This window comes from Ornithodoros turicata, chromosome 4 (genome assembly GCF_037126465.1).
Source record: "Ornithodoros turicata isolate Travis chromosome 4, ASM3712646v1, whole genome shotgun sequence".
Classification (NCBI taxonomy): Eukaryota; Metazoa; Arthropoda; class Arachnida; order Ixodida; family Argasidae; genus Ornithodoros; species Ornithodoros turicata.
In genome coordinates, this window is record NC_088204.1 from 66,473,947 (window position 1) to 66,487,975 (window position 14,029).

The 14,029-nt window shown below is 45.4% G+C and overlaps 1 protein-coding gene and 1 long non-coding RNA gene across 2 annotated transcripts in view; one reads left to right on the plus strand and one right to left on the minus strand.

Annotated features, from left to right (window-relative positions):
- The window catches only part of LOC135393348 (uncharacterized), a 119,432-nt gene that overhangs the window by 8,238 nt on the left and 97,165 nt on the right, over positions 1-14,029 (plus strand). The gene's annotated exons all lie outside the window — the stretch shown is intronic.
- Positions 2,565-10,916, minus strand: LOC135393347 (uncharacterized). The gene is made up of 3 exons (XR_010422583.1): positions 10,880-10,916; positions 10,362-10,799; positions 2,565-3,182 (listed from the first exon to the last, which is right to left on the minus strand). It is a non-coding gene; the product is annotated as an uncharacterized LOC135393347 (long non-coding RNA).

A 14,029-nucleotide genomic window follows, 5' to 3' on the forward strand; every position in this document is an offset into this window, starting at 1 on the left:
AGCGCTTGTGCGGTGAACACATTCGACGGGACGTCAAGGAGCGAACGGGTTCAAAACCCGCCTGTCTCTACTTGGACGACACCTCCTTCCCCTGGGGGTGGTCAATACTTAGAGAGCGAATCGTTAGGCACTAACAGGTAACGCTCTTCGTCACACAAATCCCTCTATAGGCCACCCAACCTTCAGAATCGTATCGTTTTATCTTCCGATTGGAAGGAGAGTTGATACATAAGGGTGTATGCCCCCTTTCTCAGCTTATTGGAAGATAGAGCGATATCATCCGCGATGATGATTGGCATACTTCGTCCTATGCGGTCAAGAGCCCCCCCCCCCCCCCCCCTGTTAGTGCCTAAAAGTCCGCTTTCTATTGGTCACACATGTTGCATATACTACACTCTTAAAAATGAACTTCACCGCATAGCACGCTCTTAGCCAACCATTATCTCGAATGATATCGCTATGTGCCCTGATTTGTTCAAAGTGGTAGGCGTACGCCTTTTCTGTGACACTTATGCGGTTCATAATTGTCACAAAAATGTCGTACGCCTCCCGTTTTCAACAAATCAGGGCAGATAACGATATCACTCGAGATGATGGTTGGCTAGGAGCGTGCTATGCGGTGAAGTTCATTTTTAAGAGTGTAGTTATGAGAGCAGTCAATCTTTGGTGGTTTTCGCGAGGACTCCTACTAATTTTGACAACGTTAGAAATCATGTAATTATACTATTCCTAGAGTGCACGTTTGAAAGAAGTAATTGTGTACATATTGTAATAGTGGAGAACATGCGGATTACGAGTACATTATATGACTGCGCTAGAGAGTAATAATCTCACAACCTTAGCACTGACTGTTCCTATGAGTCAGCTGTATGGTACCTGTCAAGACATAGGGATCTTTGTGTTTATCAATCAGATTAGAATCGCTATACAGCACTCCAGATATGTATTTCGATGCTTTCCTAGAAATTGGAAGGAAAGAAAGGTATAGATAAGTTCTGCTTCTTTTGGAGTAGCCAGTCATGACTGGGTTGGTTCGGGACTAACCTTTCCATATTTTTCTTCTATTTCAAATTCAATGCAATTTCTGCCGCTGCGGGGCAGCATGGCTAGGGTATATGCATTCCTTTCGTTTCGTTTTCCAAACTCTTCATTTTATTTTTTCTTAAAACCAAACCAAACCAACGTTTTTCGAGGCTGCCAATTGCAAAAGGAGAAACAACAAAAACACTGTGAATGTATATTAGTCATGTCGGAGTTTTACATTTTCGTGCTTTTGTAGCCATCGAACAAAGGAGATAAATAAGTTAAAAGCAAAGTACTTTGCATCACCAAGGTATTGTAATTCAATGTTACTATACACCCTTAAAAATGAACTTCACCGCATAGCACGCTCCTAGCCAAGTATCAGCGAGAGCGAAATTGTTCTTCCCCTGGATATGTGTGTGTGTGTGTCATGTGTGTGTGTGTCAATGAAAACTGGGGCGTACGCCATTTTTGTGGTATTATGCCGTTCATAATTGCCACAGAAATGGCGTACGCCCCTCGTTTTCAGCAAATCAAGGGAAAGAACATTGTCATTCGGGGTGATGGTTGGCTTTGAGCGTGCTATGTGGCGAAGCTCTGTTTCTAGCTCATGCACCCTCTGCGCATCTCCGCCCTTCATCCTCTATCCTCCATTCGTCTTCCTTCTTTTTTTTTTTTTTTTTTGTTGCTATAGTCGTAACGACGCCCACTTCTGTGTGGCCAACAACAGCGAGCCGATCCTGCACTCTTAAAAATGAACTTCACCGCTGAGCACGCTCCTATCCAACCATCATCCCAAATGATATCGTTATCCGCCCTACTTTGTTGAGAACGGGAGGCGTACGCCCTTTTTGTGACACTTATGCTGTTCATAATTGTTACAGAAAAGGCGTACGCCTCCCGTTTTCAACAAATCAGGGCATATAACGCTATCATTCGAGAGGTTGGCTACACTCTTAAAAGTGAACTTCACCTCATAGCACGCTCCTAGCCAACCATCATCTCGAATGATAGCGTTATCTGGCCTGATTTGTTGAAAACGGGAGGCGTACGCCTTTTTGTGACACTTATGCTGTTCATAATTGTCACAGAAAAGGCATACGCCTCCCGTTTTCAACAAATCAGGGCAGATAACGATATCACTCGAGATGATGGTTGGCTAGGAGCGTGCTATGAGGTGAAGTTCATTTTTAAGAGTGTAGGAGCGTGCTATGCGGTGAAGTTCATTTCTAAGTGTGTTCCATTACCCCCCCTCCCCCCTCTGTTTCTAGAGTCTAGGCAGTAATATAATACACCGGTCAATACGTTATTACTGTATTAGTATTATAATACACATCTTAGTGAAGTATTCCGCGTTATTATTATACAAAAAAAAAAAGCGAGAGAGAGAGAAAAATAACCATCACTTTCCAGCCACGATTTCCACGTTGTTCTTTCCCCCCCGCCTCCCCCCCGGTTTTTCTTTTTTTTTTTTTTTTTGTTGCGTTCAGCACTGTGACCTCACAACCACACGATGACCCTACAACACTTCACATGGACAGCATGTCCCACAGTGACACTAGACGACCTATCTTGACGCGTCACCTTTCAACCCCTGCGTATACCATTCGCTTCCTTGACCATCAATTCTTCTCGAACTCATTTTATACGGAAACGTCCCACGCACAGCAAGAAAAGATAAACTAAACAAAAACGACTGAAAAGTCAAAAGCGGTCTTCACAACCACAGGCGAACACCATTTCCATAAGGCTCGGATGTTTCAAAGGGGGCGAAAGCAAGAGAACGTCACGTGCCATTATGCATTATGCGGCGTCGTCCCGAAAATCCGTCCTGACTCCTGAGTGGCAGGAGGTATTTCGGTGAGCGTTTGTGAACCGGTTCACTTGTGCGACCGCGTCTAAACACGAAGCCGTATCGTGCATATACTACATAACGCGTTTCGTGAAGTGAAGGTGACACATAGTGGACTCGTTTCAGTTCACTGGCATACTGGTATACTTTCTGTCTTGTCATTTCTCTTGGCTTGTCTTATTCAACGTCCGACGTGTCGTCGTCCGGACGTCGAGTGGGTTGGCTTGATTGATTCAGTTAAAAGTCGTCTCTGGACTCGTTTTAGAGTGGGACTTGTTCTTCGTAAGTCCTTTCAGCTGGCCGTACACTGTTAAGACAAAACTTCATCAGATAACACTATGGAGGAGAACAGAATGATAATGTTATCACTCCTAATTTGTGGAGAGAATGGGACGTACGGCATTTTGTGATAATTAACGTAACTGCACAACAATGCGTACGTTTATGGTGTTTTTGTTAAATCCTCGGGCTAAATATAATTCGCGAACCGGTGCACCAATTCAAGAACTTTCTTTTTTACAAATATCTGTCCGATACCGCCTACAAGCTGCACACCGTGTGAATGAGTGGGAGACGCTCATTATTTAAATAAAAATTCAAATGAGTTTCGTGAAAAAACGTAACTTGTAATGCAGGGCGCCTTCGGCATTAAAACGGGTATTATACCCCTTTTGGGACCTTTAGTGGAAACCTTCTAGAGAAAAATCTGCCAACTAAGCGGGTCATGTGTTGCAGTAATTAATTGGTTTCGGTTTACATATTTTTGTCGCGTGTTAAGTTACACTATTAAAAACGAACCTCACCGCATAGCACGCTCCTAGCCATCCATCATCTCGAATGATATCGTTATCTGCCCTGACTTGTTGAAAACGGGAGGCGTACGTCTTTTTTGTGACAATTATGAACAGCATAAGTGTCACAAAAAAGGCGTTCGCCTCCCTTTTTCAACAAATCAGGGCAGATAACGCTATCATTCCAGATGATGGTTGGCTATAGGTGCGTGCTATGCGGGGAAGTCCTGTTTTACACTGTCATATGACACTTTCTTCATATGCGTTGCGGGAGCAGGGAAACAGGCAGGCAGCATCGTTATGGACGTCCTCAATTTTAATTGTAAGGACTATAGGACCTTTCGGTGTGAAGCAGATCTCTAGATGCCATACTTTTTGGGTGCTGTCCGGACGACAGATTCAGGAGAAGTTTCTTCCGTAATACGACTGTACAAGACAACTTTTACGATGCCTCGTCGCTTCTCCAAATCTCTCATGGAGCTCGGAGACCTACAAAGTTGGGTTCTATAGTACCCAATTCAGTGGCCTTCATCGTACAAACCCAGATATCCATTAGCCTGTGCCTGGCCGTCAATCGAATGACGTAATATCAGACGCGCATTCCCGCCCAGAAAAGGAAATAAATAGACAAAATGTATGGCCAAGCCCACCGAACGACGACGTTACGGTCATGCTTCAATGAAGAATAGCAAAGATGAAAAAAAAAAAAAAAAAATAGAAAGCCAGCTACCTGTGCGCTGACGAATGGCCAGGACGCATAGACACTGAATGATGTCTCCGCGGCCTCTAAGTATAGACCGGTGGAGACGGTCCATTTCCTGCCCATGTTTCGGGTTATGGCCGGCGGAACTAATATCGCCTCGTGCCATTATTGCGTCCGGGAGCTTTTGTCTTCGACAGGGCATGCCGAGATTTAGAACGAGCAATTTGCAGCCACCGAGCTTTGCAACCATGTTTTCATTTGTCAATATTATTCGGTTCACCCCGCCACGCACACTCTATAAGAAAAAAGAAAACATAAAAAGAGAGAGAGGAGAGAGACTAAATGTACAATAAATAGTCCCTTCTGAGAGTAAATGCACGGGAGTAAATGCATGTCACAGAGCGGGAACGCATATCACGCTCTGTTGCAATGGTCCCAGGTACATAATTTGTGTGCATATATGAAAATACTTTAAATCAAACCGTCAACCGTAATATATTGAGTGATATAAAATCGTGCGAGTACATAGGGCACAATTTGCGAAGAAAGAAGCGTAAATGTCTCTTACTCTGTGTGGGTGGAAAATCTCTAAGTGGGCTGAGTTATACAGCCTTATGCCATCAAATTGACCTAGAGCACATATTTACGTATAGACTGTTGCATTCGGAAGACCGTTCGCGAAGTTCAGTGACTGTTTGCAGTGCTGGGGAGTAAATTTCGGGGTTAGGGGAGTAAAATGGGGAGTAATTGCAGTCTAAGGGACTAGAAGCTGCAATTAGTACTCCCCCTTTTCACCCGTTTTTTCTCTTCTTAGAGTGCAGTGACGTATATCATACAAAGCTATAGCTATACCGTGTCACGGACGTTGGATGAAGCCACTGCTATACGAACTCTGGAACTTGCCTTTAGACGGATTAGCGCATCGAAGGTTTTGCGTACAGACCACTGAGGAACACAATGTACGAGTAAACTGGAGCATCAGCTTTTGGATTCAACGGGGAAACGCCTGTATATCATACAAACTCGAACAAAAGTGATGTGGAGCGACGGTAGCTTACTGTTCATGATATTTAATGCGCCAGAGCACATTATCAAGCAAAGCATATATCGATATTATCGGTATTTTTTACATGCGATGTTATCGATACTTTTAAATACCGATATTTATCGATAAAAGTATCGATATCCACACCGATATAGATATCGACACACATGCTGATAGAAATATCAATAATTCGGTGGCTCCTGCGCCCGAACAGGATGTGAAAAAAGGAGCGGGTCAACGAGTTTATTAACCGAACTTGACGGATTTTTCTCCTCTCTCTCTCTCATGATTTCGGCTTGCTGTGACGATGAGGAAGGGTGGGGGATGGGGAGAAAATGAAACAACACGATGCCGACATTTCCTGTAAAGATGTGGTGCACATTAGGGGAAAACTTTGTATAGTTTTGTAACCGTTTCTAGATCGTCCGGGGCTGCATTTCGTGCCGAACAACGTATCGGAATGTGCGGAACGAGTTCACCGAGCGCGCAACGTACACGGCAGCCGAAACCGATGATTTTCTGTTGCTGCCCTGGCTCTGTCTCCGCAAATGTCCACTCCTCCAAGAACAAAGGAGGAGGCAGTCAAGCTGGTGCGGATCCGGAGAGGGCAACATCCTCTGCTCTCACCAAAATTCTTGCACTAGTTATATATACATATATATATATATAATTACATATATAATTACACGTGTCCTCTGGTGCTGTCGCTCGTTCCATGAGTATCTGTTTCTCTACGTGCAGCCATAGAAGCCATCTTAATCTGTAAGTTTGAATTTCAAACATGTCTAGCGTCATTTACTTATTTTTTAATGGCTTTTCCCCCCTCTTTATATATATATATATATATATATACTCATGTAACGATGCGACAGCACCAGAGGACACGTGTTTTGCCGTGTTTGCGGCTCGTCAGCTCTGGGTAGCTGCGGATCGTTCGGAATTGGCAAACCAGGGGTCGCTCAGCGAGCGATATACACCTGGGAGGGTGACTGAGCACTCCTCAATGCCACAGTGCAAGCCAGTGGATTATAATTAGGGAAAAAAAAAAAACATTAAAGAAACAAGTAATCTCAAACACGTCTAGTGTCATTTACTTGTTTCTTTAATGGCTTTTTTCCCTCATTATATATATATATATATAGAGAGAGATAAAATTTATCGATGTAATTATCGATATATTAATCGGTTGTATCGATTATTTTTTGCGGTGTTGATGTTTATCGATATCGAAACCTTCGATATTTTTGCATCGCTGCTCGATCCAAGTTCCATCCCCTCTCTCTTTCCCTCTTTCTCTTTCCTCCTCTGGCGCCCTCTGGTGTCTCCTCGCTTCAGATCAGTGTTGCTAGTTGAATGTTTGAAAAACGAAGCTAATTTCGCCACCTCTAATTTAGTGATTTCATTGTTCTTTTTAGTGACTAGTTATCCCAACTTCCTCCCTTTCACGAAGGCTGAAATTCACCGACTAATGTGCTACGTAATTCGACGCTGTCTGATACAACCGGTGAGGGCACTTATGGAAGTAACGAAGCGAACGACGAGGAAAAAAAAAGGTATATTCGGCCTTTTTGCAAAAGCAAGCGCCACCTGTGGCACGCAAGGGATCATGGGAACTTGGAGCGATTCAGAGCATTACGAGATGGCCACAGGCGGAGGTAGAAGAAGAAGAACAACAACATTCCCGATGTGCGCAGCAGCAGCGTCAGCCGGGGTAAACCATAGCAGACAACAGAGCTAACGGAGCAGTGTCGCTCTAAGTTCCCATGCTGCTTTGCGCCGCGCGCTTGGTGGCGCGCGCATCTTTTGAAAATCGTCTATTAGAGCTACACGCACGATGATGATCATCATGATGATGATGGATAGAAGAGGGGAAAAACGGGGAGCTGAGTCACAACTAAATCGGACTGGCTACCCCAGTACACGTATAAGGTGAGACAAAACACTTTCATTTTTAACTTTCATTTCACTTTCATTTACTCCGCGAACGGCTGATTCTTACCGTGCAGTTCCTAGCGTGTACGAGGCCCTACGCGTCCATATAATGTGCGCGGGAACCAATAGTAATTGAAGAGCTTCGGCACCTTGCGCAGGTGCCGCGAAATGGTGACGACACCAAAGAGCTCTGACTGGCACCCTGGAGGCCGCCCCCCGAAACCTCACTTAGGTTAATTCTGTTCAAGGCTGTACGTGATGTTGAGTAACATACGGGACGTAATGAACCCTATCGCAGCCTCTGCGCGTCCTCAGAGATATCCTTATAGCGTCGATTCACGAAGCAAACTCTACCGCAATGCTTTCCTTGCTGCAGTGCTTTGTGTGGTGTGCCGTTTATTTTAGCTGTCCAGCACTGGTTTTTTAAATCTATTTTAATTACCGTTCCCTGCACCCAAGGGTGCGCTGAACCACGTTCTTGCGGCCCTTGAGTGTGTCGAGTGAGGTGCAAACAGAGCGGACGACTGTGGAGCGAACACACCACACGAAACGCAGCAGGAGCAACCCTGGTGCTACCGGAAGACTGCCAAAACAAAACGATGACGAGACCGGTAGCCAATTTCCGGAAAATCTTTTCCTTCAACGTAAACCGACAACAACAACAACAATTAATGAAGGAGTCGCACCGGAAAGAAACGTTTTCCACGCCGCCGTCGCATCGTGTTCTATATTTGCTCTCGCATTATCGGCCGGCAATATCGGATCTTTCCGGGTAATACCCACCCTCGAAAGCAGCCCTATAGCATTCCTTTTTTTGCACCGGAAGCGAGATCCTTATCGCACCCTTCGTCGCGAGCTTCCTGGTCAAATTACGGGAGCAGATGACAAGATCGCCGTATTCTGGGTAGCGAAGCATGCAAGAACGCGTGCAACACGCGCCTCCTGTAATCGATAGTAATACATAACGGGTTGTAGATTGCCGTAATCGAGTTGTCCCCTATCAAGGCTGTTTGATCCTGATCGAGGTTGTTGGAATGGTACCAAACGTGACTCCATAGAAAGTGCTTATTTATTTCGGCACACGGGAAAGGGCCCTTATAGGGAGGGACACTATGTGAGTACAGAAAAGGAAAAATAAGTACGCACATTAAATGAAGTGCTGGGTCATGGCTGCGTGAAACTGATCTAGGTTATAGTTAACGCCGCATGATGCGGTCATTGGGGAGGCTCTGTCCCTGACGCGTGCTATCTCCGACTTCTCTAACGCTTAATCTCCTTGACGTTGTCCCAAGCAGCACAATGTACTGAAAGTTAAGTGCAATAGGGGTGGACGGTATGTGTCTTATCAAAGTTCTTTAGTTTCACGAGTCTGTTCAAGGCCTTCCACCTACCCGTCCACCCCTATTGCACTCGACTTTCAGTACATTGTGCTGCTTGGGGTATTTCAATTGACGCGTGATGGCCAAATAGGTGCAACAGACGCCCACCGACGCAGTCGACAGCCTGCACGTTTTTGAATCCTTGCCTCAAACTCCACGTTGAGAAGGCAGTTCCTCTTCTCTACTAGAACACACCTCGAAGATTGTATGAAATGAAAATGTAACATTTCTAACATTATTAACTAAACCTCTATTATTTCTCAGAGTAACAAAAAACCAAAAAGCAGTCAGTATCCGGGCAATATTCATATTGTGATGGCCTCTCTCGTGTAAGCAAGATAGCCGTTCCTCAAGCCCTCCTCCCCTGCAGACGTACACTCTTAGAAATGAACTTCACCGCATAGCACGCTCCTAACCAACCATCATCTCGAATGATATAGTTATCTGCCCTGACTTGTTGAAAACGGTAGGCGTACGCCTTTTTTGTGACAATTATGAACAGCATAAGTGTCACAAAAAAGGCGTACGCCTCCCGTTTTCAACAAATCAGGGCAGAAAACGATATCATTCGAGATGATGGTTGGCTAGGAGCGTGCTATGCGGTGAAGTTCATTTTTAAGAGTGTAGAGTGAGAGTGTAGATGAGGGAGAGACTAACCGCGAGGTGGATTGTCTTGCTGGTCGACAAATGGGATTACATGATAGACCGCCTCTTGCACTTTAATACAGAGCTTCACTGCGTAACACTCTCTGCACCAACTTCACTGTTAAACAGGCCTTCCAGACAACACGGTACTAGCCAACCACCGTTCCGAACGATACAGTTCTCTACCCTTATTTCTTGGAAAGGGGTACGCATTTTTGTGACACCTGTACAGTTAGTACGTTAATTGTCACAAAAAGGTGCACAACCCCGTTTTCCATAAATCAAGAGTGATAAAGGTATTCTGTGGAATTGAAATTTTGATGAAAGTTTTGTTTTAAGTGTGTACGCAATACGGCCTATAGCTTTGTCTTCACTTTCAACACTGCACTCTGAAGAGGAAACTTCATCGTATATAATATGCTCAGAAGCAACCGCCACACAGAATGACGACGTGTCTCTCTATCGCGTTATGCGGTGACGTTCTCCTTTCAGAGTGCGTGACGAATGCAGTTGTGATGCAATATATAGATGCCTTCTGTAATGCATTGTCGTCCAAGTCTCGACATTTACAGTCAGCAACATATCTTTCCTATACATGTCTTTGAACTTGTCCCCGGAGTATAGACAGTTGGCGAACGGAGATTCACTTTCCGGTATAGAACGATTATTCTGTTTTTATACCAAGGACTATATAGTACTAGAACTAAGATTGTACAGAAGTAGGACTATACACGATTGCGTGTCCCACAGCTGCACCTCGAACGCGCTTATGTTCACCATTGCCGAGTGGCCTGCAGGACGAGGGATGCAGTGTCTTCAGGGCCGACCGGCGTCCTGGACACCATATACGCAAATTTCAGCTTGGAACTGCTGAAGCACATGAGGAGAAGCACAAAACACAAAAAACCTTATTGATTAATTAATAACCGTGCAGCGCTCTCTTGATCTTCGCTTATGGATCCCTTGGGGATGGGGTCGACGTCTGACTCACCGTATAGCGGTCGAGGGACCGGCAGCGGGATGCCGTCTTCTTTCGGGAGAAACATAGGGACCTATGATGTCCCTGATGTCCTTCGCAGTCATACTTCCCATTACTGATGCTGTCTCGCAGACGTCGCCTTCATGTGTCGTGGTGGTGGTTGGGATATCGCATGGACGCAGGACAGCTGCTGGACGATATCTGTGGAGAACACAGCCTGAGCTTGGGCAGCAAACATAACAAGGTGACACAGACGACAGCCGCCGTCTGCGTCGCCTTCTTTTGTTTGCTGCCCAGGCTCAGGCTGTATTCTCCATGGGTACCAGTGGTTGGCGCCTTGAGGTTCTCTTCCGCTGTCGACATGCTCTGCGTCTCGAATGTCTTCCGGCGACGGTATGCCATGATCTGTCGTGGGGCACTGGTACCGAGGCCGGCATTTATCGGTGTTGCCTGCTAATCAGAGCCCCTATTCCCTTGCACGTTCTCGCACTTTCTGCCGTTGATCCACCAAGTGTGGTAAGCTGGCTTACCATACGTACACCAAGGGCCAAGACTGGGAGGTCTTCTTCTTCTTCTTCTTCTTCCACCTCAGACGCTGGTTAGTTACGCGTTTCTTGTTCTTCTTCCTTCTCTTCTTCTTTCGGACCGCACCTTCTTCCTCACACACGCAGTTGCCGTGATCTATACGGAGGGATATTGACCAGGGGTGTACGGATCCTTCATTCCCTTACAGTTTTTTAACTTCGTGTTCTTCCTCCACCACCACCAGGGGTGTGTGTTCGAGTGCAGCCACAGGGACATATACTCGCTGAGTTTTCGTCAACGGCCATATTTCAGATGATTGCTTGGACGTTGGTGGGGCTTAAATATATTGTGTTTTCGTTATTACCACGGCAATTTATTCCAGCAGTACTTATGCAAACATCGAAAAGCAAAAGTCGTTTCGAAAGTTGAAGGAAGAGACGAAACGATATTGCATGCATAATATGCATGTATCTCCGATTCAATGTTCCATGCAAACCTGGCTGATCTGAGAACGGGAGCGCGGACGTTCTCATTGTCCGCGCGTGGGAATGCTTTCTACAGCTATCCGTTCTCAGGGTCACTCTAGTGAGAAACTTAAAGAGGGCATCGAGAGGGGGGGCAACCCCATCCGCCGCGGTCCCACCATATCTGATAAGGATAACAGGACGTAAATGACGAAAACGAGAGAGATAGCAATGGCAATGACAATAAACAGTGTGCTTAGTGAATATGCATGTTCTCCCACAAAACAAAGGTTTCCTTTCTGCTAAAATACGGTTTTTACCCCTCTCCATCAAAAGTTTGAAAAGACGTCACCCCCCCCCCCCCCCAAAAAAAAAAAAAAGAACAGAAAAAAACAGACAGACTATAAATATAAGCCTGAAACTGTCTACTGCTATACACTCTTAAAAATGAACTTCGCCGCATAGCACGCTCCTAGCCAACCATCACTTCAAATGATATCGTTATCTGCCCTGATTTGTTGAAAACGGGAGGCGTACGCCTTTTCTGTGACAATTATGAACAGCATAAGTGTCACAGAAAAGGCGTACGCCTCCCGTTTCCAACAAATCAGGGCAGATAACGATATCATTTGAAGTGATGGTTGGCTAGGAGCGTGCTATGCAGCGAAGTTCATTTTTAAGATTATGTCAAGTTTTGAGCGCAGTTTAATACCCTATAGTCAGGCGGCAAACCGAAGGCCGTCAGCGGAACGGCAGTGAATGGCATCGTTCTGTGCACTGATTTGTTGAAAATGGGAGGCGTACACCTCTTTTTGCGACAATTATGCAGTTCATAATTGTCACAAAAAAGGCGTACGCCTCCTGTTTTCAACAAATCAGTGCACAGAACGATGCCATTCGAAATGATGGTTGGACTAGAGGTGAAGTTACGGCCGTTCCGCTAACGGCATTCAGTTTGCCGTCTGGCTGAGGTATAAGCGATGAAAGATGAAAGTCACTGAAAAGGTTAACTAGCTGTACACTCTTAAAAATGAACTTCACCGCATAGCACGCTCCTAGCCAACCATCATCCCGAATGACAACGTTCTCGCCCCTGATTTGTTGAAAACGGGAGGCGTACGCCTTTTTTGTGACACTTATGTTGTTCATAATTGTCACAAAAAAGGCGTACGCCTCCGTTTTCAACAAATCAGGGGCGAGAACGTTGTCATTCGGGATGATGGTTGGCTAGGAGCGTGCTATGCGGTGAAGTTCATTTTTAAGAGTGTAGGACACGAACACATATCTTCTGGATTGCCGGTCCAATGCTTAATAAGTGGTATATGTACGCGTACAGGGCATTTAGGTGACTATTATAGCACAATAATGTTACGATAAGTGGTAATTCTTAACTTGATGATCATAACGGACGCCGCAGTTGGCGGTCTGTGGACTAATTGTGCCCACCAGAAGGCTGTGCAACGTGCCTTGAATCAGGACGCGACACATTAACGTCCATCGGGGAAGACAGCCTGAATCACATTTGAACTCATTTACACACCTGAACAATACGTGTCTGTCGAAGATTACCATTTGGGCTTCCCTCTAACGCGATTATCACCGATTTCCGCAAAGCATTCAGAGAAGGGGTCTTAGAGGTGTTGTATGTCACACATGATAGCTCTTCCTGACACTAAAACTCCCCGGACGGAGGCAAGATCAAAAACACCTCATAAAACCTTTATAACGAACTAACACACTTCTCACACGTACCGCCATCTTAATCTTCCTAAATCTCCCGGAAGCCGCGATCGATGCATTGAACCTTCCTCACTTGCACTCCGGCCATACACGTATCATATTTCTTCCTTTCAACGAATTCGACGTGTGTCCGGATCGCTGTCTCGGTAAGAAAAGCGATGCCTTCATTTCCAACACGCTTGGCCCGTATTCAAATGAACGCCTCTCATCATCGTATCATCATAATCCCTTCCTGAACAGCACGTCAGCTATCTCAACCTTAATAACAATGCTTCATCCGCCGCCGCGTCTTGTTCTAAACTAAAAATAAACTCCGTCGATGGTCAGCGAAAGTGCGCTAACAAGTAGCGCCCTCTTCATCTTTCACGTGTCATGGTATACCACGCAATCATCGTGTAAGGGACATTGAGCAGCTTAGGCCGAAAAGAGAAAGAAACGGGGAAAAAAAAGAAAAGAAGTACGGCGGCCGATCGCGGAAGATGGCGGTTGGTCAGAGCGGCCTCAATGCATTTTGTTAAGGCCGCGGTCAACGGAGAGATAAACGTACGTCAGTTGCGCTAAGGCTGAAGCGGTATAGGATGTGACAAGGACGACACGGACACACGGCCGTTACTCCTAAAGGTACCCCAAAGTACAAAAGTTTCTCATCGAGGAATGAAATATCTTGTTACCTTGACAACGATACGAAAGGAACGGGATGCATCTTTTGTTTCGTTTGTGCTTTATGATCGATATAACAAAACACATAATTTATGCTTTTCCTCTCCTTCTGAAGAGTGCCCTGTCATTGGTCTCTCCTCAAATGATTTGTCCAGTCATCGCGGGTTACCATTTGAGGAGACCAATGAGAAGGAGAGAAAGGGGAAGTGTAAATTGCGGTTTCCCTCGTGCATAAATCAGGAACGACGCCACCGTTGAATCCCGTTCCTTTTGTATTGCTGTCCGCGATGA